Source organism: Silurus meridionalis, chromosome 3, assembly GCF_014805685.1.
Source record: "Silurus meridionalis isolate SWU-2019-XX chromosome 3, ASM1480568v1, whole genome shotgun sequence".
NCBI lineage: Eukaryota > Metazoa > Chordata > Actinopteri > Siluriformes > Siluridae > Silurus > Silurus meridionalis.
The window spans coordinates 29,263,862-29,285,635 of record NC_060886.1 but is presented as its reverse complement, the minus strand read 5'-3'; the positions used below and the strand labels follow the sequence as shown (position 1 = coordinate 29,285,635).

Sequence of the window (21,774 nt, the reverse complement as noted above, 5' to 3'; positions counted from 1 at the left end):
CAGGATATCACTGGGCAATCTAAGCAACTCATTGTGGACCTCCATAGGTCGGGTTTCTTCTTTAGAACAATTTCCAAACAACTTAAGGTACAAACATTGCATCCATGCAAACATCCGTTGTCATATAAACATCTTGTGACCACACACTCAGAAAAAAGGCATACGTTAACATCCAGGGATCAGAAAACTCCGGTGTAAAGGTTCAACTCAACCGCAAGAAAGGAGTTGATGATGGAGTCTGACGTGACTTTTATATGAGGAAGAAACCCTTTCTACAAGCCAAGCATTCAAAAAAAATAAAGGAAAGAAAAAAAAAGTCTTCTGTAAATGATCATTCTTGAGAAGAAATACTGAAGATATTATCCAGGAAGTTGGTAGTGGTTTCAAGCAGGTCTTCCAGCAAGGGTTGGTCAGTGGTTAAGATGTTGGACTTCAGCCTTCTCTGGTGTCTTAAACTCAAATCAGAATCTGATAAAATATATTTCTGCCCATGAAGATGCATTCAATAATTCCAAATAGTCTATTGTCTTCATTTTCATAGCGCTTCAATCTGGTGCTTCAACCAATCTGAATTCAACCAGGCGACTCCGAGGTCCTCTAGCAGGCACCCGATAACGTCTAGGGTTCTGTACCACACTGCGCCAACTCCAATATATTTATATGGACTTGAAGGCTGTTTTTTTTTTCCATTCCACAAATGCCTGACAGGGGAATTAAATAGAAGACCAGTTCTTCTAGATGACAATTTGCCTTGATTTCAAATCCACAGATAAAGAGTAATGCACAGGAAACCCTGGGTCATATTACGAGGTCGATATCGAGCGCTCTGTGATTTTTCTAGAATATTTATGGATTCTACATAATGATGGGTTTAAGTACAATGCCAAGTTTAAGATGGAACAGTGTAATCACACCAAAGTTGGATTCTGGAAACCAGTCGAAGAGTCATTTTACACAGGAAATGTATGGTGTCAGGAGAAAACCTTTAATCTCGGTATGTATGAAATCATCTTTTCCTTGAGTGTACATTTTCAAAAGACGGAAGAAAGAACACAGACACTTCAGAGTGAAACGATTTCTTTATATGTACTGTATATAAAATGATTTCTATAACATTTAGGTAAAATCGAATCATTTTGCTTGTATAAACATTTGTCAAAAGGTACATCACAAAAAAAAAAAAAAACAGGACAAAAAAACAATGAAAAACATGTAAAAGCTATATAAGGTACATCGTATACATCGTATAGAATACACATAAAGGCGAAACGCTTTTGAAAAACGTCGATGCGGTTTGCCGATATAATCGTCTGTGCGTTTAAAAGTAGCGATATTAAGTTATCGATGGTATCTAAAAGGCTGGTCTAGATATCGTGTGTAGATAATTCCGTAGTATGTTTGAAAAAAAAACAAATAAAGCATGCGATGGTATCAGTGGAATACTATGGACTTTACTCTGACATTACATGTACGAACGAATATGATCAGATACCCTGTGGAGGTGGCGCTGCGGGGGGGAAAAGCAGGCCGTGCGAAAGGAAGATCCTTTCAAAGAAATCGAGAAAGCAAGCTACACAACAAGAAACCTGTCAAACATCATTCCACGAGATTTCCAATGATTCCTTTCGTTACAATGGCTCCAATTTGGACCGCAATTATTCGTAATATAGACGATGCTTAGTATTTAAACAATATTCATTATACTTCCATGTTTTAATAAGAAATAATGCAGCTTTTTTAGTCAGAAGGCAAAGGACGTTGTGGCGTCCGTGTCAGTCCACACAGAGGAGCTCGGGAAGTCCGAGCCTGAGAACGACAGCTGCCCTTCGCAGGTTTCTCAGAAAAATCCACCAATGAGGGGAGGACAGGAAATATGTCTTTAGTGTGGTGGTCCTTGGCCTGGAAGAGAGGAGCATGCAATTAAGTTCATCCTACAGTTTGCAGCAAAGTATATAGTATCATGTTTATTTGTGTGTATATATATATATATATATATATATATATATATACACTGTGTATATATATATATATATATATATATATACACAGTGTGAATAATATATATATCATATAATATATATATTATTCAATAATATATATATTATTCACAACGTCTTTTCTTTACTCAGATATAAAAAAAAATTCTCATTTTGAATCACTAAACCTTTTTCACTGATGATCTCAAATCAACCCCCATGACGCACACATCCGGCAGTTAAAACTGTCCGTGTGGAAACATTGCAAAAGTTTGATGTATTGGTGATTTACATAATTTAAAACACCATAATTACTTTAAAACATTACCCATTAAGCATAATTTGTCTTCATGCTCTAGGTTGAGTTTGGTTTCACTAATAATAAGCATACTTTTGCATAAAGCATCAATATTTGTCAATGTTGATTCGAGTATTAAAAACTTAAAAAGTGTTAATTATAGAACAGATAAAAATGTGAGATTAAGTTGCGATTGATCACATGATTGTCGAGTTAACTCTTGATTAATTGCAAATTAATCGCCCATTTTTAGCTGTTCTAAAATGCTAGAACAGATCGCCATGAAGCTGCCCCCCAAAAGTGGCAACAGTGCCATCTTGGCAATACCGGGGTTTGAACTCCCGACCTTCCGATCAGAAACCCAAAGCCTTAACCACTGAGCTACAGTAACACCACTTCCATGTACAATATACAAGCATTTGTAAGTAATTATCCGTGTAGTCATTACCTAAATGTGTCCATTGCAGTCAAGGTATCTCTGGAAGACACTGTGACTGTCGAGAATAGCAATGCCAGGTCCTATTTGGCATGACGAAGGACTGATGCAAGTGTCCTTTTGCGGGATTGAGGACGTGCCCACCAGCGGCTCCTGCACGCCCACTGAAAGTAACAGGTCGCTTGCGGTGGGCTCTGGTTGATGGGTAACGTGCTCTTGCCGCACGACGAGATGGTCACAGCGTGCGCTTGAGGATGCTGTTGGTCCACGTGTGTACTGAGGGGGGAGTGGTTCTCGAACATGCAGCTGCTGAGCGGCGAACAATCGCTAGCCGCCGAGCCACTCTGCGGGGACAGGTACACGTTACCGACGAAGCTGACGTGTTTATCAACAGAGCTTTCTGGCAGAAGATCAGCTGGAAGGAATCCAGAAGTCTGATAACAGCCCTCAGATGCGAGCTTGTTCTTGATCATGCAGGCACCCAGATGCTCTGGTGATCCGTTTTGCCAAGTGTGGATCTCGTTTTGCTGGGGAAAGTTCGTGTGATTTGGTGAGACACCGTTTTTGGGTGGGCGTGAGCACGGATTACTGTCCCCCGCACTCGTATGGTTTAAAGGATTTGTAGTAGTTTGGCTTAGCTTGTGAATATGATTTGGTGAATGATTTATTTGTGGACCTTTAGCCTGATGAGCAGAGCACGATGCAAACTGGTAGTAGGAGTCGTGACTCTCCAGCTTGGAGGTTCTGCCATTCTCAGTGAGTTTCGGTAACCCCCATCCATTGCAAAGGGTATCGCTGGGCACGCTCTGAATTACTTTAAATTTCACATGCATATCATTCTGGGCGATCGGCTGCGAGGATTCGCTACATGGAAACAGCTGCGAGTGGGCCGAGTTAGTTAGTTGATTCTTCGAAGGTACTTCAGCATACCACTGAACGTTGTTTCCCAAGGTAGCGTCGGTACTAGGCATTCTGTCCATTTGCTGCCCGATCGAGTTTACTTTTGTATTATTTGTATCTGTGTCTCTGCTGTCAAAGTTGTGATCTGTGAAGCCCGAAAGCAGTGGCGTATATCCACCGAACGTATCGCTTTTGATTGCGTTTGTATTGTTCTCCTTGTACAGGGCATCCTCTACATAGGAGAATATATCATCGGTGAAAATCTCATCAAGACTAAGAGGTCTGTCATTACCATTACTGTCTTTGGTCATCCGCCATAGCGCGTTTTCCCACTCTTTCAGATTGGCCGTGTTCACTTCCATTTGTTGAAGCACCGTGCACAGATCTCCGTCCTGAGCGAACTGTTCCAAGGAGTCAATCATGGACACAATGGTGTCCTCTTCGCTTGCAGTTTCATCTTGTACTGGATGGCTCGGCACATTGAAAAGAGCCCAGCTATCCGCGAAGGCGTCGTCCGCTGTAAACTGAGGCTTGGTCGCCTGATGATAAATCGACTTGTCCTGTTTTTGAATAGAACCGAGGATCGAGCTCGGAACGAAGGTCTTCTCGCTACCTCTGTCATCCTCTTGCATGAGAGTCGTCATGTCAAGCGTCGGACTAGTGTCATAGAGCAGGGCTTCTCCTGTGGTGAAGCTGAAAGGAAGCTGCATTCTCCTCTGGCGCAAGTGCTCCTCTCCTTCCGCATTCCTGTGGGCAAATAGAAAAAGCTCACATCTACATTTCATATTGTACATGCCGTTTAGACCGTTTGAATTCTCATTCGTTCATACGTACACCAGGGCACGCTGACGAGCGATGATGAAGTCAGGGCGTCCTCCTTTGTACACAAGCCTGGCATTCGACTGCACCCAGACCCATCCTCCGTTTTTGGTTAAAAGGCGGAACACGGTCATTCCACTCTCGCCAGTCTTTATCACTAGCAAGGAAAAATTTAATAAGAAATGTTTTTATTAAGATTTTCTGGTCAACCAAAAACGTAGCTGTTTTGAACCCGTTCTCCGAAGTGGCTACATTTAAAAACGCTGTTTTTGCGTCACGGTATGGACCGTAAAAATACGGAGACTTTCCATTTTCATTTTTTAGTCGTCGCCATGACGTTTCAAAGAGCCTGGAAGTAAATAAACGGCAGGTGGAAATGACGCAGGTTGAAGCGCCTTACGTTTTGCGCAGTGCAGGGACGTGAATGTTTTCAAAAGTTTCAGTGTTCGGTACCCTTTGTTTAAAAAAAAAATTATTGTACAAATTTTAGAAAACCGAACAGGGCGATAGTATGAAAACACAAATATTTTTCAATACTGTGTTCTTTTTTTTACTCCAATACTAGTCCAGACCTGGAAATCACTCAAATAATCTTTTCATAATTTTCCAAATTGTGCAGAAACCCTGCTAGCATTGATCTGTAAGTAGTAAATCTGAAAATGGACTTACTTCTGACATGATTGTCCGCACAGTGCATCATATCCGCTGCATGAATGAACTGATATCCAGTCCCCTTCATGCATAGCTCCATTTCGGTGTAACCCAGAACAACTTTGCCTCTGAAATAAAAAATAAAAATTAGCATTTCAGCTTGAATTATGACTTTTATTTTGAATCTAGCTCAAGTATAAAAGACCAGACTTTACCTGGAATCAATACCAATCGGTGTAAAGTCAAGTTTATGCTTGGTCTGAAATAATAGCGTCTTAGTCCGGATCTCCAGGATGGCTGATGGCTGAACAGGAGTAGCGATGGCGAAAAGAGCAAGCTGAGGCTGGACTAGAGACCCATCTTCAGCCTTTCTGTTCTGCCCATGCAAGAACTTCAACCTTCCTTGAATGTTCACTTTCTAAAATAAAGGAACATCAAGAACATTAAATATATAACCGCAAATATTCTATAGTTACTGGGACACCTGACATTTCCAGCCATATGTGGTTCTTCTTTAAGCTGTTACCACAAAAGGCACACATTCGTATACAACATCTCTGGATGATCTAGCATGCAATTTTTCCTTCAAATAAACCACATTTGCATTTTTTTAAGGCATTTGGCAGATACTTTTAGAGACATTTGTCTCATTTATACAACTGAGCAGCTGTGTGGTTTTGCTCAGGGGCCCAAAAGTGGTAGCTTGGTGAAGCTGGGATTTAAACTCATGACCTTCTGAACCAATGCTTTACCCACTAAGATACCACTTACGTAGTTTGGAGACCCAAAGCTGTTCTACACAAAACCATGGGTTGGGGTGGAAGATCTCCTGTTATAGAGCGCAAACCCCTATTTAACCCCTTTGGGATTCATTGGAACCCAGACTGCACTGCAGTAGCTGACTTTACAAACACACTTGTGGCTGAATGAGCAAAAATCTCCACTCTAAAATCTAGTGGAACATCTGCCCAGAAGAGTGGAGGTTATCATACCAGCAGATGGATACTAAATCTCGAATGGTATGTTAAAAAAAATCACATGGGTAGGTATTCCCAAAACTTTGTGCATATAGTGTAGATATTTTCAATCTAAATAAAAAAAAACCTGGTACCAGAAATCCAGACGAGTTGTCCAGAAGGCAGCGGAAGCGACACGCGAAGCTCCTTTCTAAGAAAGACGAGTTTTCAGGTGGGATGTGCTGTGGGTCATAGGTTACAATGTTCCTCGTGATGTCACTGCTGTTCTGGGTACCTGCTAGATGAGACGAAATTAAAAAAAACCATGATGAAATGGAAACAGTCAATAGAAGATGTCAGTTTGGAGACACCTGACCTTTCCAGGCATATCTTCCCACAAAACTGTATAGCACGTCTTTCCTTAGCATGGAATGTGCACAAAGCCATGAAGATATGCTTTACATGGGTTGGAGAGAAAGATCTTCTGCTATAGAGTTCTGAATTGAATGAATTGAGTGCCTCACCTACATTAGTACATAATTGATCAAAATATCTCCACAAAAACACTTCAAAATCTACTGGAACATCTTCCCAGAAGAGTGGAGGTTAATATAAGAGCAAAATGGGAATCCGGAATGGGAATTCCAAACTAATGGTCAGGTGTCTGCATGTATTTGTTCATATAATGTTTCTACCCAGTTAGTCATGATGCATTACATGCTCAAGAACAAAGTAATATTGAGTAGAAATTATAAATAAAACAAAGACTGACTAACCATCAGTTTCCACATCTAACAGCTTTGGGTCGAGGGCAAAATGCAGCTGCCTTCGAAACATGGCTCTGTCATCTATGTGGATGAACTCGAACACGCTCTGGTGGACCATATCAGACTGCAAAAAAAATGTAATCAATGAGTGTAAAGTGCATATAAATTAAAATAAGCTGAAATTTTTTTATTTTACTCTACAATGGCAAAAGACTAACCAGAGCTTTACCAATCCAATACTGAGTTATAATTAAAATAAGCAAACGTCTGCATGCACAATGATTCTAGTCAGAAATGCTAAGCTAAGCGAATTTCATTCCAATTCCAGCGCTCACAACAGCATCAGGATTTCTTTTTAACAAAGCCATGACGCTGTTTGACTTTCTTGAAGTAATCATCGATCCAACAGTGTTTTCAAGTGAGTTATCTATTGCCTCTCACCTGATGGAAGCCCAGGTAGTCCTGGATGGTTGGAGACGTGTAGAAGACATAACCCTCTGCAGTGACCACCAGCACAAACCCATTGAGAGCCTAGCAATAATAAATGGACAGATTTGCAAGAAATTAGGATACGACATTCACTTGTCATGCATTTCACACCCAGACCTTTAGCAGTGTCCTATTTAAATCAATCCACCTCTTTAAAACCATTATCATGATGTCACGGCTGAAGAAACACCATCAATATTCTAGAGAAACGCAGTAGAACGGAGCCCTGCATCGTAGACAGGCATCTCATACAGCGAGAATGAATGCAAAAGAAGCACAAGTCTCCTTTCACTGGAGCCACAGCTGCACCGCTACATACATTGGACGCCTGATTGGGGCCTCGGATTAAGCGGTCTGATTGGTTACTGCAACATCTTTGTGCAACATTGAGTTAACGCTAAAAGAAAAATATTTTGACCGCCGTGAGACGCGAAATAATTTAATACGTATTCATGGGGAAAAACATTGTCAGTCCAGTAAACAAACATATTTAATGGTGTACATAAAGATGACAATTGAACCGCAATCTATTGTGCTGCATTCCGATTGGTTGTAGAAAAAACGTGGCAGATTCTCAGCAAGAAGAAAAACAAACATGTGACATCAGCTTGAATAAGACAGATGGTGCAAGTGAGTCCAAGCGAAAACGTAAAGAACACAGCGCTTTGTTTGCTGTTGCTAAGCGTGACGGTTCTTTCATAAATAGAGCCTGAACAAACTGGCTTGTCATAACTTCTTCAGTTTTCTTTTCTTGACCTGGAGTCACCGTTATCCACTTTAATAACTCTCTCTCTCTCCAAACATATAATAGATTCCGGGTTACGCAACATGCATTAATGCTGAGAAAGAAAAAAAAAACAAAGCCAAGTTGAAAATGAATCAGAATTTTACTCCTAGGATTAATCTCCAGTCAATTACCTGAAGGAGAAGATCCCCCTCTGAGATGCCCATTGAATCCATTTTGCTGGTGTTCAACCCATTCCCAGTGTGAAAGTCCAAACTGTGTTTCATCATGGTGGCTGAAACGGAGAAGAACGACAAGAAATCAGAAAACACCATTCCAAATGTCAACAAAAATGGTTTATTATGTCACATTCATCCACAAGAACATGATTGTATTTAGGTTGTACATGGAAAATAACGTCTATTGAGCCAGGTTTATTACTTTATTGTGCACTTTAGGGGAATCAGAAAGAAACACAACAGTGGCCTTAGCTTTTTTAAATCAAAAGAAAGTATAGTAAAAGACAAAATGAGCCTATAAAATCAACTCATTTTGAGTCTGTGTGTGTATTCATTATTATTTTTAATATTATCATCATTTAATTAACAATTTAAGCTACAGGAGCTCGTCTGTCGGATCAGACCACACGGGCAAGCCTTCGATTCACACATGTATCAATGAGCCTCGGTTTTACTGTTACTTTCTTGGACCACTTTAATAGATACTGAACACCGCTGACCGAGAACAGCCCACAAGAGCTGCGGTTTTGGAGATGCTCTGAGCCAGTCGTCTAGACGTCAAGTCAAGTCAAGAAGCTTTTATTGTCATTTCAACCATGTATATCTGACGCATTACACAGTGAAATGAACCAAAGTTCCTCCTAAACCCTAGTGCTACCTACAACAGCAATCACAGAAAACAGAAAACACAGGGCGAAGGACTAGTAAGAGTCCTCGTCACAATTTGGCAAACTCGCTCAAATCCTGACTCTCGCCCATTTTTCCTGCTTCTAACACGTCAACTTTGGGGACAAAATGTTCACTTGCTGCCTAATAAATATATCCCACTCACTAACAGAAGCCATGATGAAGAAATAATTTGATTAAAATATTTACGCAATCAATCACATGATTGACATGCATTAACTCATGATTAGTTTAGTAATTTTTATCTGTTTTAACTGTACCTGAAATTAATACTTTTCAAGTTTTAATACTCTGCATAGATCAACATTGACAAATATCAATGCTTTATGCAAATGTACGTTTATTATTATTAGTAAAACCAAACTCAATAGACAAAATATTTTATAAGTATTTTTTACGTAAATCATCAGGACACCAAAAGGTGTCTCTTATTTATTTATTTATTGATTTTACTATATATATATATATATATATATATATATATATATATATATATATATATACAGTGAGGAAAATAAGTATTTGAACACCCTGCTATTTTGCAAGTTCTCCCACTTAGAAATCATGGAGGGGTCTGAAATTGTCATCGTAGGTGCATGTCCACTGTGAGAGACATAATCTAAAAAAAGAAATCCAGAAATCACAATATATGATTTTTAAATTATTTATTAGTATGATACAGCTGCAAATAAGTATTTGAACACCTGTCTATCAGCTAGAATTCTGACCCTCAAAGACCTGTTTGTCTGCCTTTAAAATGTCCACCTCTACTACATTTATTATCCTAAATTAGATGCACCTGTTTGAGGTCGTTAGCTGCATAAAGACACCTGTCCACCCCATACAATCAGTAAGAATCCAACTACTAACATGGCCAAGACCAAAGAGCTGTCCAAAGACACTAGAGACAAAATTGTACACCTCCACAAGGCTGGAAAGGGCTACGGGGAAATTGCCAAGCAGCTTGGTGAAAAAAGGTCCACTGTTGGAGCAATCATTAGAAAATGGAAGAAGCTAAACATGACTGTCAATCTCCCTCGGACTGGGGCTCCATGCAAGATCTCACCTCGTGGGGTCTCAATGATCCTAAGAAAGGTGAGAAATCAGCCCAAAACTACACGGGAGGAGCTGGTCAATGACCTGAAAAGAGCTGGGACCACTGTTTCCAAGGTTACTGTTGGTTATACACTAAGACGTCATGGTTTAAAATAATGCATGGCACGGAAGGTTCCCCTGCTTAAACCAGCACATGTCCAGGCACATCTTAAGTTTGCCAATGACCATTTGGATGATCCAGAGGAGTCATGGGAGAAAGTCATGTGGTCAGATTAGACCAAAATAGAACTTTTGGGTCATAATTCCACTAAACGTGTTTGGAGGAAGAAGAATGATGAGTACCATCCCAAGAACACCATTCCTACTGTGAAGCATGGGGGTGGTAGCATCATGCTTTGGGGTGTTTTTCTGCACATGGGACAGGCGACTGCACTGTATTAAGGAGAGGATGACCGGGGCCATGTATTGGGAGATTTTGGGGAATAACCTCCTTCCCTCAGTTAGAGCATTGAAGATGGGTCGAGGCTGGGTCTTCCAACATGACAATGACCCGAAGCACACAGCCAGGATAACCAAGGAGTGGCTCTGTAAAAAGCATATCAAGCTTCTGGCGTGGCCTAGCCAGTCTCCAGACCTAAACCCAATAGAGAATCTTTGGAGGGAGCTCAAACTCCGTGTTTCTCAGCAACAGGCCAGAAACCTGACTGATCTAGAGAAGATCTGTGTGGAGGAGTGGGCCAAAAGCCCTCCTGCAGTGTGTGCAAACCTGGTGAAAAACTACAGAAAATGTTTGACCTCTGTAATTGCAAACAAAGGCTCCTGTACCAAATATTAACATTGACTTTCTCAGGTGTTCAAATACTTATTTAAACAAAAAATAGTTTAAAAATCATACATTGTGATTTCTGGATTTTTATTTTTAGATTATGTCTCTCACAGTGGACATGCACCTACGATGACAATTTCAGACCCCTCCATGATTTCTAAGTGGGAGAACTTGCAAAATAGCAGGGTGTTCAAATACTTATTTTCCTCACTGTATATATATATATATATATATATATATTTTTTTTTTTTTTTCTCCCCATTGTGAGAATAATAAATCCTTCATCCAATCAGCAATATAATAATTTTTCTTTTTTTTTTTGTTTGCGACAAATTTTTGCATGTATGTGGTTTGACAGTTGTGTTTTGTTATCTGCTGTTGTTTTTTTGGTTTTTTGTTTTGGGTTATATATAAAACTTGGAGCAAAACCAGCCATTTGGGAGTTGCAGCTCCCAGTAGAGTTGACCAATTTCCTGTTTCCTCACAGTAAAAAAACCCTGATAATATGTGAATAATATAAATACAGCTTGTGCATTTATTTGAATAGAACATTTTTCTGTGACTTTTTTAATGTTCCATTGTATCTAGACTGTCTAGACTCTTTTTTGAATTCCTTCATTTGTATTCAGAACAACTCATCGCTGATAAAGCTACATTCGTAGTTCCTGCACGGTTCGTGCCATGTTTTTGTTAAAACCTCTTTGAATTAAAGCTGAAAGCCTTTACTTCAATCCCAAAATGATTGCTTCGCTTTAAATCCATCATAATGCCAAAGAGAGGAACAATTAATGCTTATGTCAAAATACTTATGTACCCTATTTTCTACAAGCTGCCATGTCTTCGATTTCCCATGAGTGCTATGGCCTTCGGCTATAAATCACGCGTAACTAACAATTTACAAACAATGCGTCCGTTCTTTTCCGAAGATACTCTGAAGGGGTGTGAATTAAACTGAAGACCCCCCGGGGTCTGCCGTTAGACACCACTATAAAAAAACTGTGAAGTCAAAAGGACTCTTGGTTCTGTGAAGCTTTATAAATATACGTATATATGTCTATATGTATATACACACATTGTGTATCATTGTTATGTGGTAGGACAAACCCAAGAATGTCCTCAGAAAAAAAACAGGCACACATATACAGTGTATATATAATATGCCTGTTTTTTCTGAGGACATTCTTTGGTTCGTCGCACCACACAGCAACGACACACAATTAAACCTGGATGTTTACCGAAATCCCGTTCATCTTTTGTCCTTTTGTATAATCCTTCTTTGAAACACAATATGTTTAAACTAAAACCAAGGCAGGACCTTATCCTAAAGACACACATATAATCTTGACACGAGCCCGAAACCGCCTTTGAACACTCCGTCCTGCCTTTGACTAGAGACCTGCATTTTTTTAACCTGTCTTCACCATCCATAGACAAAACTATTGAATTGTACTGCTCCAAAAAAAAAAAAAAAAAAAAGCTAAAACGTTTCTCCAGAAGACACAAACCCCGTTTGCATCTTGGCCCCATCATCCTCTACACTCTTAATCTTAAACTAAGCTTTTGTTTCATGTCAAAGGATCCATGCACCATCTGAGACGCAAAGGCACGTTCAGACTTGCTCAAGTTGCTCCGGGAGATTGAATAAGGACAAAGCCAGATGTAGAAGAAAGAGAAAGAAAGAAGAAAAAAAAAAACCTCTCATTTAGGATTTACCCAAACTAACTCACTGTTGTTGAAACCAGACGTCTTAAAAAACCCGGTCCTGGTTTCAATAACATGCGAAAGCGCTTCGTATGAGAGCGAGACTCTAGGATGCGTCTATATTCGGTAGTTAAGTAAGGATGAAGGAAAACAGCAGACAGATCCCTGCAGGGAACAAAGAAAAAAAAAAAAACCCTGATAAAGAACATTCGAAACAAACAAAGCTCTAGTGGAAGCAATGAACAAAACAATGAGGTGTAGGGTTCAGCTTTTGGAGTTTAAAAAAAAAAAAGATATGTGTGTGTGGACAATACATGAGACAATGGAGAACTAATGGGTTGCAGCCAAACAGTTGCGTGACTAGAGTAGACGGCCGGAGCAGGGTGAGGCCACATCCTGGCTTTTTCCTGCGGCAGCTGTTCAGATAAGGAAACATTCTTGTCAGCGGTGCTCCCTGAGGCCCGAGGGACCCTTGCAGGAGAGACGCGAGTGTGTTGACTGCAGTAAACGGCGCATCCTCTGCCACTGACCTCACACTCATGGGTGCAAAAGGCTCAATTCAAATGCTCTGTAGCATGAGGGTTCTCAAATCTGCACTTGAATTAATGCAAAGAGAATCGCAAAAACAAATTCTGCCTCGAGCGACTTCTTACCAAAATTAGTTTGTATTCTCCAGGGTTTCACACTTTCAAGAACACCAGATTCAAGGGCTTTTTTAAAGTACCATTTATTTTATATTAAGCTTCATCAAATTTACACCCCAGCATATATATAGTAGCGTCATGTGTAGGTTTCATAAATTTTGACCATTTTGAGCAATCGTGTTCATACTGGTAATATTTGAATAACGAGTGCTAAAAGCAATAAATATATACCGTATTTTCCAGACTATAAGCCGCTACTTTTCCCCACGCTTTGAACCCTGCGGCTTAAACAACGAAGCGGCTAATTTATGGATTTTTCCTGGGTTTTTCCCGGTTTCACAAACTTCAAGCCAAAAAACAGAGCCCCATAACATTTGACCAATGAAATTGCCGAACGGGTTCAGGTGAACCAATGAAACTCTTTATATTAAATCAGATGCGCTCCCACTGAATCGGGCCGCACCACTTCATAAATATGGATCATGTTCCTCTGACGTTTGACCTGCCGCTCACTCGGACTGTCTACAGGAAATGCGAATCATTCGTCACGCTGAAAACAACCGGGCATGAAAACACACTTCACCTGTGTTCTGAGCTGCACGGCATCGGGAGAAAAGCTTCACCGATGGTGATTTTTAAACGCACGACGATGCCAAAAGAAAAATTCCCGAGAGAAATAGTTGTGTATTTTGGGCTCTTCTGCTAATCTAATATGCGGTGTTCGTTCTTATTCTTATTAATAAGAATCTTTCTTTCGGAGAGGCTCAAATGTCCAACCCCTGCTCCGGCATTCGAACCCTGCTCGCAATGTAATGATGAAAACCCCAAAACAAATATCCTAGTATTAAGGAGGACGTAATTTTCTCTATTTCGCTAAATTAGTTTAGCTATCATCTATCCAAATGTAGCATAAAATGGCAAACCTGTAACACGCCTATACCTGTGGATGCTAACATCGAGGCTAATGAAAAAGACGACTGGAGTTTGCAATAAATTTAGCAAGAATTTAGAAACAATCTCTAATTAAAAAAATTAGAAATGAAAACACACAGGCTAAGCAAACGCACTGATTTTTTGCTTAATATTTGTATGCTAGGATAATAACTGTACTGCGTTGTGTGTTAAATGTACCATGTTGTAACTAGGGGTGTCCCCGACTAATGATTTACATAGTCAAATCAGAATAGTCAAGTCTTGCCTATAGTCGACTGATAGTTGAATCACGTGTGTGTGTGTGTGTGTGTGTGTGTGTGTGTGTGTGTGTATATATATGTGGGTATATGTGGGACAACACCAGGTTGTCGTAAAACGATTCCTCATAACATTTTAAAGCCATGATGTACAAAATATCACACAAAGATTTAGAAAATGTATAAAAGATTTTTAACCAAAATGGTATGGTATGGTATATACTGTAGTATGTAGTATAGTGTAGTACAGTATGTATATCTGTATGTATATCTTAAGGCTTTATAAACCTTCCCAACACTCTTATAAACATTTCCTCTGCTCTTTCAATATTCTTAAACCTACGTTACATAAAAAAATTCAAAGATACAACTTAAATGATGAAGATGATGAATTAAGTGTGCAGTACTAATGATGATGAAGATGATGACGATGAAATGAATGAACCGCAAAACAAAATCAGATACGTTCCATGTAAAACCAGAGAAGACCGCGAAAGCTGAACCGCGATGTGGCAAGGGATTACTGAAATTCCAAATTAAATGTACTGAAATTATTAATTTTAATATTTGACTGACCGCATTTGAAACATAAACCCAGTGTAATCCTGCAAATAAACACACAGCATGACAAGCTAAAAAAAAAGGTGCTTTATACTTGTACATTACAGCACAGTGAAATCCTTTCTTCACATATCCCAACAATGTTAGGAAGCTATGATCAGCCATGGTACAGCCCCCCTGGAGCACAGAGGGTTAAGGGCCTTGCTTAAGGGCCCAACAGTGGATGCTTGGCGATACCTTTCTGATGCGAAACCCAAAGCCTTCACCACTAAGCTATTACTTCCCCTTATTACAGTTCAACACTAAGAACCAACTCTGACACATCTAACCTTCAATTGTCACCACAATTGTGACTCATCTTCTTTGCTTAAGCTTGAAAATTCACTTCCTTTCAGAGTTGAATATCTCCTGCAATAGAGCTCCTTCGGGATGAATGTGAACGCTGACTGCACCCCAGGCCTCCTTACCTCATCTACATCAGTACCTGACTTTACTAACTTTCTTATGTCTGAATGAGCACAGATTTTCCACAAGAACGCTCCAAAATCTAATGGAACATCTTCCCAGGAAAGTAGAACGAATGTTCCCTGAGAAATCTTACGATTCCATTGTTTTTGAGTTTTTTTCCCCCCACAAAAGTAATATTAATAGGTAAAGCATGCTTTAAATTCTTGGAAGGTCAAATTGGAGGTAAACGCCTGAGGTTTATTGTCGAAGTATCAAAGTTTCTCACTGGTTCCCACAACCTGTGTGTAGTTAGGGGAAGGTCGAGTTGCTCTGAGTCTCATGCTCCAAAGCCCCGCCTGTGGAAAAGTTACGGGAAAAGGTATGTGGTCATCTTCTCGGGCATGTTTATTGAAAAAAAAAACATACCAGACTCGCTAGCTCGATGTCTGGCTCGTGAGGCTACAGTTCGAGTGCTGACGGAAGGGCAGTGGTGCTTTAATGGGGTAGGTTTGTGTAAAATCTAGGATGTTTATTCTGTACGATGCGAGGTCGGGCATCTAAACAAAGCACAAAACCAGGAAAGTTGAATAATGATCAGGGACGGACGAGCTTTACCAGGTCTTTCAGGTTCTCTGAAGTCCTCGGTTGCCTGTTGCTTCCTCTCTGTTGAATGGCTAATTTGAATGCTGCAGGATTGGGCAATATCAGTACCTCAGAAAGGGCAATAATCCCCAGGTCTTATCTCGTGTTAAGAAACGTAACAAGAAAAGTACCATATTCCCAAAAAGAACGCTAGAATATTCATTTATTATGATCTGTTAACACTATTGAAATGTGGAAATCCTGCCCTCGGGACCTTAAAAAGGAAATCCGAACCTTTCACCTATAGATGGAAATGAGACTAGACTATGTTGGACTTCTGCTTTCCAGTCAAAAGAGAGAGGAAGTGGATGCGAGCTATAGGTTGAACATCAGATAAAGATTTGATGTGACGGGATAAAACGGTGCTCCCTTAAGGATCAATCCGGACGTACAAATCCATTCAAGAAGGTCTCCGAAAGTGACCGCGAAAGAGTTTGCGAAAGACTTTTGAAGCCGGTGTGTTTGTTCTAATTTTGTGTGCTCACTTTCTCCGAATAGCCACGTCCCGATCATCGCTACGATGAAAGATCTATTCATCGCCTTCATCACTCTATTCAATTCTGTTTATGCATATAAACACGAACAAACCAGACCACATTCCACTGGTAATTTCACCAGAATTAAACAGTGGTCCTTTTCCAATCCTTCTAAAAAATCTCAGACCTCGCATATTCCGAGGGTTCCACCGAACAAGCCAGGAGCCTTCATTTATTCACAACCCAGCACAGATCCAAACAAGCCCTGATGTGTGCTCTCCTTATCTGGCTTCAGTAGAGGCCCATCTTTCTCCACTAAGGATTTTGCTCGTCTGATCATTATCATTTTTCCATGATGATAATCAAAGGATTGAGAAAAAGGAGCCGATGTTTGCTGGCGTCATCACGATTTAAAACAAAGATGGACTGGCCCAATGTACGTCTAAATTTAGACGCCGGGATCTGATAAGCCGCCTGTTTGCATGGGGGTGAAAGGTTGTTTTGGTGCACATTTGCTAGGAATTAAAGAGCTCTTTTTTTGCCTTGATTGTACACCGAGCCTCAGTGGAATCGGGGTAAAAATTTACAAATCACAGAGACGACCCAAAAGCACTAAACTATAAAGTCAGGATTATCAAAAGACATTAGAAATGAGACATATGTTTGAGCAAAACAACACTTTTAACTGTTGTTTTTTTTAGCTGGGTAAGTTCCCCAAGCTGTATTTCTTTCCCCTTTGAAAGAATTTTAACGAAACGATTCGGACATCTGTTCCTATTCAAATCTCCGAGGTGTAAACTCTCCCCTCCTTAACAAGACTTGTTTTTTTTCGATGCAGATCCACTTTGCGTGCTAAGCATTTCCTCGATCGCTCAAGGAGGAAAATATTTGTTTTGGAATGTCATTGTGTCATTGTGAAACCGAATGAAAAGTTGCAAGACGACGTCTTTGAGCGATGTCCAAGCGCGGCTCTAGGATGGATCCCAGCCAAACCTGTTTTCTTTGTCGAATGTTTTTTCTTTTTTTTTTCTCGAAAACACACAGCCGTATGCAATTCGGCTCGGGAGGAACCGCGAAGACAATGCGCGTAACCACGACGAATAGCGATTCAACTGCGTACAAAAGGTTTGTGAGGAATCGAGGCATGGGATCACAATACGGCAATCTGACACCGGAGAGTTTACGAAATGTAAAGTATTGTTCATTTCAAAGCCTGCACCTCTGCACCTCTATCCGACCTGACTGGGCGTCTGAAAAGGGCTCGCTCGCTCGTTTCCTTAATAACACAACGAGCGAATGTGGGAATGAGGTTTCAAAACCTTTCTTGAGAAATTGTGAAAGAAAAAAAAGTTGTCAGAGGAACATTTCTATGTGGTTTTTCTGGAAATTTCCTTGGGATGTGTACAGACCTGAAAAACGTTCACAAGAGTCGAGCGATAATGTTTCTGCTGATGCTATCTTTGATGTACCAGTAAAGTGGTATAAAAAAAAGTGCCTCCTAGCGCTTAATCATTTTCAGAGATTTTATAGCAGGCCTCCCTGGAAAAGTTTGAAGTACGCTGACATGAATACTGACTAAGTGATGAATTACGGGCAAGAACTGGAAATGTAACAAACGTTAAAGACAAGGTTTCACCTGAAGCGATCAGCAAGTAACACAACATGGCCATTTAAACGACCTCGACCCAACAGCACAGACCTTCGTACATTTACGGCACCCTTATCCAGAGCGACTTACAACTGAGCAGTTGAAGGATAAGGGTCCTGCTCAGGGTCCCAATGGTGGCAGTTTGGTGAAGCTGGGATGTGAATTCGTGACCTTCTGATCCAAATGGCTTAACCACTGTGCTTCCACCACCACCTCCCTTCAGGTAGTGCCTTCTCATCTTGGTGCTTAATTGGTCAATTCAAGAAATCAAGCACAGCAACAATAAGCTTTCCAACAGAATGGAGAGAATTCCTGCTCATATACAGTAGATTGAAGCGAGACACCTCCTGCTCTCCTATCAGCCGGTTCCTCATTGAGTGCTACACAAACCAGAACCATTACTGAAGCTCAGTGGAGGGTAAACTGTTGAACACAAGCACAACATAGGACGATGCGACCCACGGAAAATTCCGCCTGCCGTTTATTTACTTTCCGGCTCTTTGAGACATCGCGGCAATGTGACGGACATAAGTAAAAATGCGTCATTGTTTTTACAATCCGTGCTGCGATGCGAAAAACGCCATTTTTCAAACGTATTCACTTTGGAGAGTGTTTTCAAAAACAGGGTTTCTGCAGGTTTCACAAAGTCGAATTAAAGACCATTTAAGAACTTTAAAAATGAAATATAAGACCTATATCATGACATCTAAAACACCCAAACATGTTCTTAGCAACCAGCCCTAACCGAGCCATAGACTAATTTTAATATCAAGCCAAGTATCGCTAAACTTGAACTTCCCCATAGCTGAAAAATCTAATCTGCTTTACATCTGTGGTACAATCGGAAAAAAATATTCACGGCAATAACAGAAAGCCGATAGGCTGTTGCATGTTGGTCTGATTTGTCGTATTTGGTACTAGCGAAAGAAAGAACTACAACACCACAGAAACGTAACCAACAAACGAAAACGTAGCATTACATGGAAATCTGAAAATGAAGACTCGTTTAAAGACTTTTTAAAAGATCCCGCGAAAACCTTAAAAAAAAATTGGTTTCCATTTCATCCAAAACGAAGAGCAAAATACGTGTTTTTCAAACGAAAATGAATTCGTGTGGACACGACCAAATTCAGAACTAGGTAATTGTTGTAATAAACACGGGGAGGAGCCAAAAACCAGGCGGCATGAAATGCCATTTCAGGTAACGACTTCCAAAAGCATTGGACGGAAAAAAAGCTCTTATGTAAATCATTTGTCTTGCGTTTATTTTTTTCCTTGAGAAGCCGAAGCCAATCCTTCAACTTCACTAGTCATTCATAACCGCCCTCCTTTCAAGCCACGCATCACAGACGTCCATCTCTGAACGAGCTCGGTCCATGGTACAAGGTGTGGTTAGGATATGTAGCTAAGGCCAGGAATTGAAAGACAGCCCAGGCTTTATTTTTTTTTTTTTTACAAGTGTTTCATGATTGTATGAAACCAAACATCTGACTCAATGGAATTTCGTATGACTAATCGCTTTGATGCAAGATAAAAGCCGCTCGTGTACGTTTGGTTCGCTAGCGTAGTTATTTCACTCAACCACATGTTTCTTTATTTGTTGTGTACAAGTTTGGAATCGATTAATTCTAATCCCACAGTTTTTCTAACATGATATGTCTAATCACGGCGTATCGCAACGCCTCGAAATAACGGCCAGACGGAACTCTGGTAAAGGTGAACTGTCTAGACGCTTGGTCATCGTTTTAGGTCATGCATTCCATTTATCTTCACGCAGATGTTCATTACCTGGATGAGAATGTTTGATCTTTAACAGTGGAGTAGACACCAGTATAATGGCAAAGAAGTACTTGAATCAGATTCTCTACATGCTAATCATTCCTGCGTGCAGGATAATCATCTTGATGGCCTTCATAGTCACTACATACCCAGAGGAACGTCATGACATCATAACAACATCTGTAGATTCTGCTTTAGATAACAAGACTTAGGGCTACAACGTTCTTTGGACCAGGGTTCTACACTGAACCGGGAGAGAAACTTTTGACTTTTGCGCATCCTAGGCAAGGTTGTCACCTCCCCGTGCAAAAGCTCCGCCCTCCCACCACAATGCTCCACACCCAGACCATATAAATCGTTCGCAACTTTCCATAAAAAAGTTAAACATAATAATGATCAGTGGAACATTGCCTGAATTCAAGTAACATATACTGTATATTAAAAGTACAGGCAAATTAAATGGGCTAGGGCGGAGCTGGGGGCATTCACTGGCACCCCCAGCTGGTTGCACCCTAGACGAGTGCCTAGTTTGCCTAATCCTAGAAAGGATGCTGTCTGAAAGGACGCTTGTGTAAGCCATGCAAGCTTGAGAGCACAGTGTATGATTACAGTCCCTCTTCAGTCTACTATATGTAGCCTAGTACCAGGAAATGTTCTGTAACTTCAGAGCCACATCTGGATTCGATTGCAATGATGACTCGAGCTGTTTCATAATTATTTCCCTGTTTCCTTAGATTAGTTCACTGACTTGACTGAAAGACCCCAAAGAGAGCGATTCGTTTCACATGCGACATGCGATAAACCTTTCCGTAACAGCGCCGGAACTAACCGTTGAAAAAGCTCTTCACTTTCAGGTAGCCCACGCTCAGACGCAAGACGGAAAGCTTGTCCAAGCGAGTTCGCACGTTCTCGGGAAAGGGCAGCATGTTGGTCAGCCGGTCCAGCTCGCCGTTTAAGCGATCCCTGTGCCGCTTCGACGGATTGGACTTGGTCACATCGGGACAGGGTTTCCTGTTAAAGGAAAATAGAAGTACATCAAAGAGCAAGATTTAGGACAGCTTCAGAAGGGCATAACTAACAACATTTGTAAACACAAATAAGTGTCAGGCAATTCTTGATAGCCTCCATGAACCCACCATAGCAGTCAAATATGGCCACCAGGGAATTCAGACTCATGTTGGATTCACTGCTAATTGGCCACGCCTGTACACTAATCCTACACACCTGAAGGCAATCACCGTTTGTCCAGCCATCTGGATAACCCTGAAATATGACGCTTATATTTGTTTACCCCCTCGAATCAAATGCAAACCCGTCAGTCTGCACTCGTTTCCATGAGTACCATATGGGCCACTGTGAAAACATGTGACACAGCAAAACATCCATTGCAGAATCCTTTGTATTATAATTATAGTCATAACGACGGTATGAGAACGAAATGTCTCGAGTTTTTCATGCATATAAAAAAAACCTTTTATAGCAGTATGTTATTGTGTTGTAGTTTAATTGTATAGTTTTATAATTGTAGCATAGCATAATGTAAAAAATCATAATGCTCTGGAGTTTTCTTGGATTATAATGTGTTGGATTAAACTGTGCTCAAATGCTTAAAGACAGAGAAGCTTTATATCTTCATAATTATTTATGTTGAATATGTATGAGTTTCTGACCCCCCATGTTTCCTTTTCCCCCTTTTTTTTTTAACAGCCACATCAAAAACCACTCCCAGACTTCCTTAATGCTAATAATGGGACTATGTTTAGACTGGCAGAACTGTACTTGTGTTCGAACATGCAAGTTTCTATTCAACGGCTCATTAGTAAAATGTAATGCAAACAAGGAGGCAAAACATAATTGCACAC

General features: G+C 40.4%; 1 pseudogene; it reads right to left on the bottom strand.

The window, feature by feature from the left end:
- Window positions 1-1,060: 1,060 nt before the first annotated feature.
- LOC124382845 overlaps window positions 1,061-21,774 on the bottom strand; it is a 22,811-nt pseudogene continuing 2,097 nt past the window's right edge.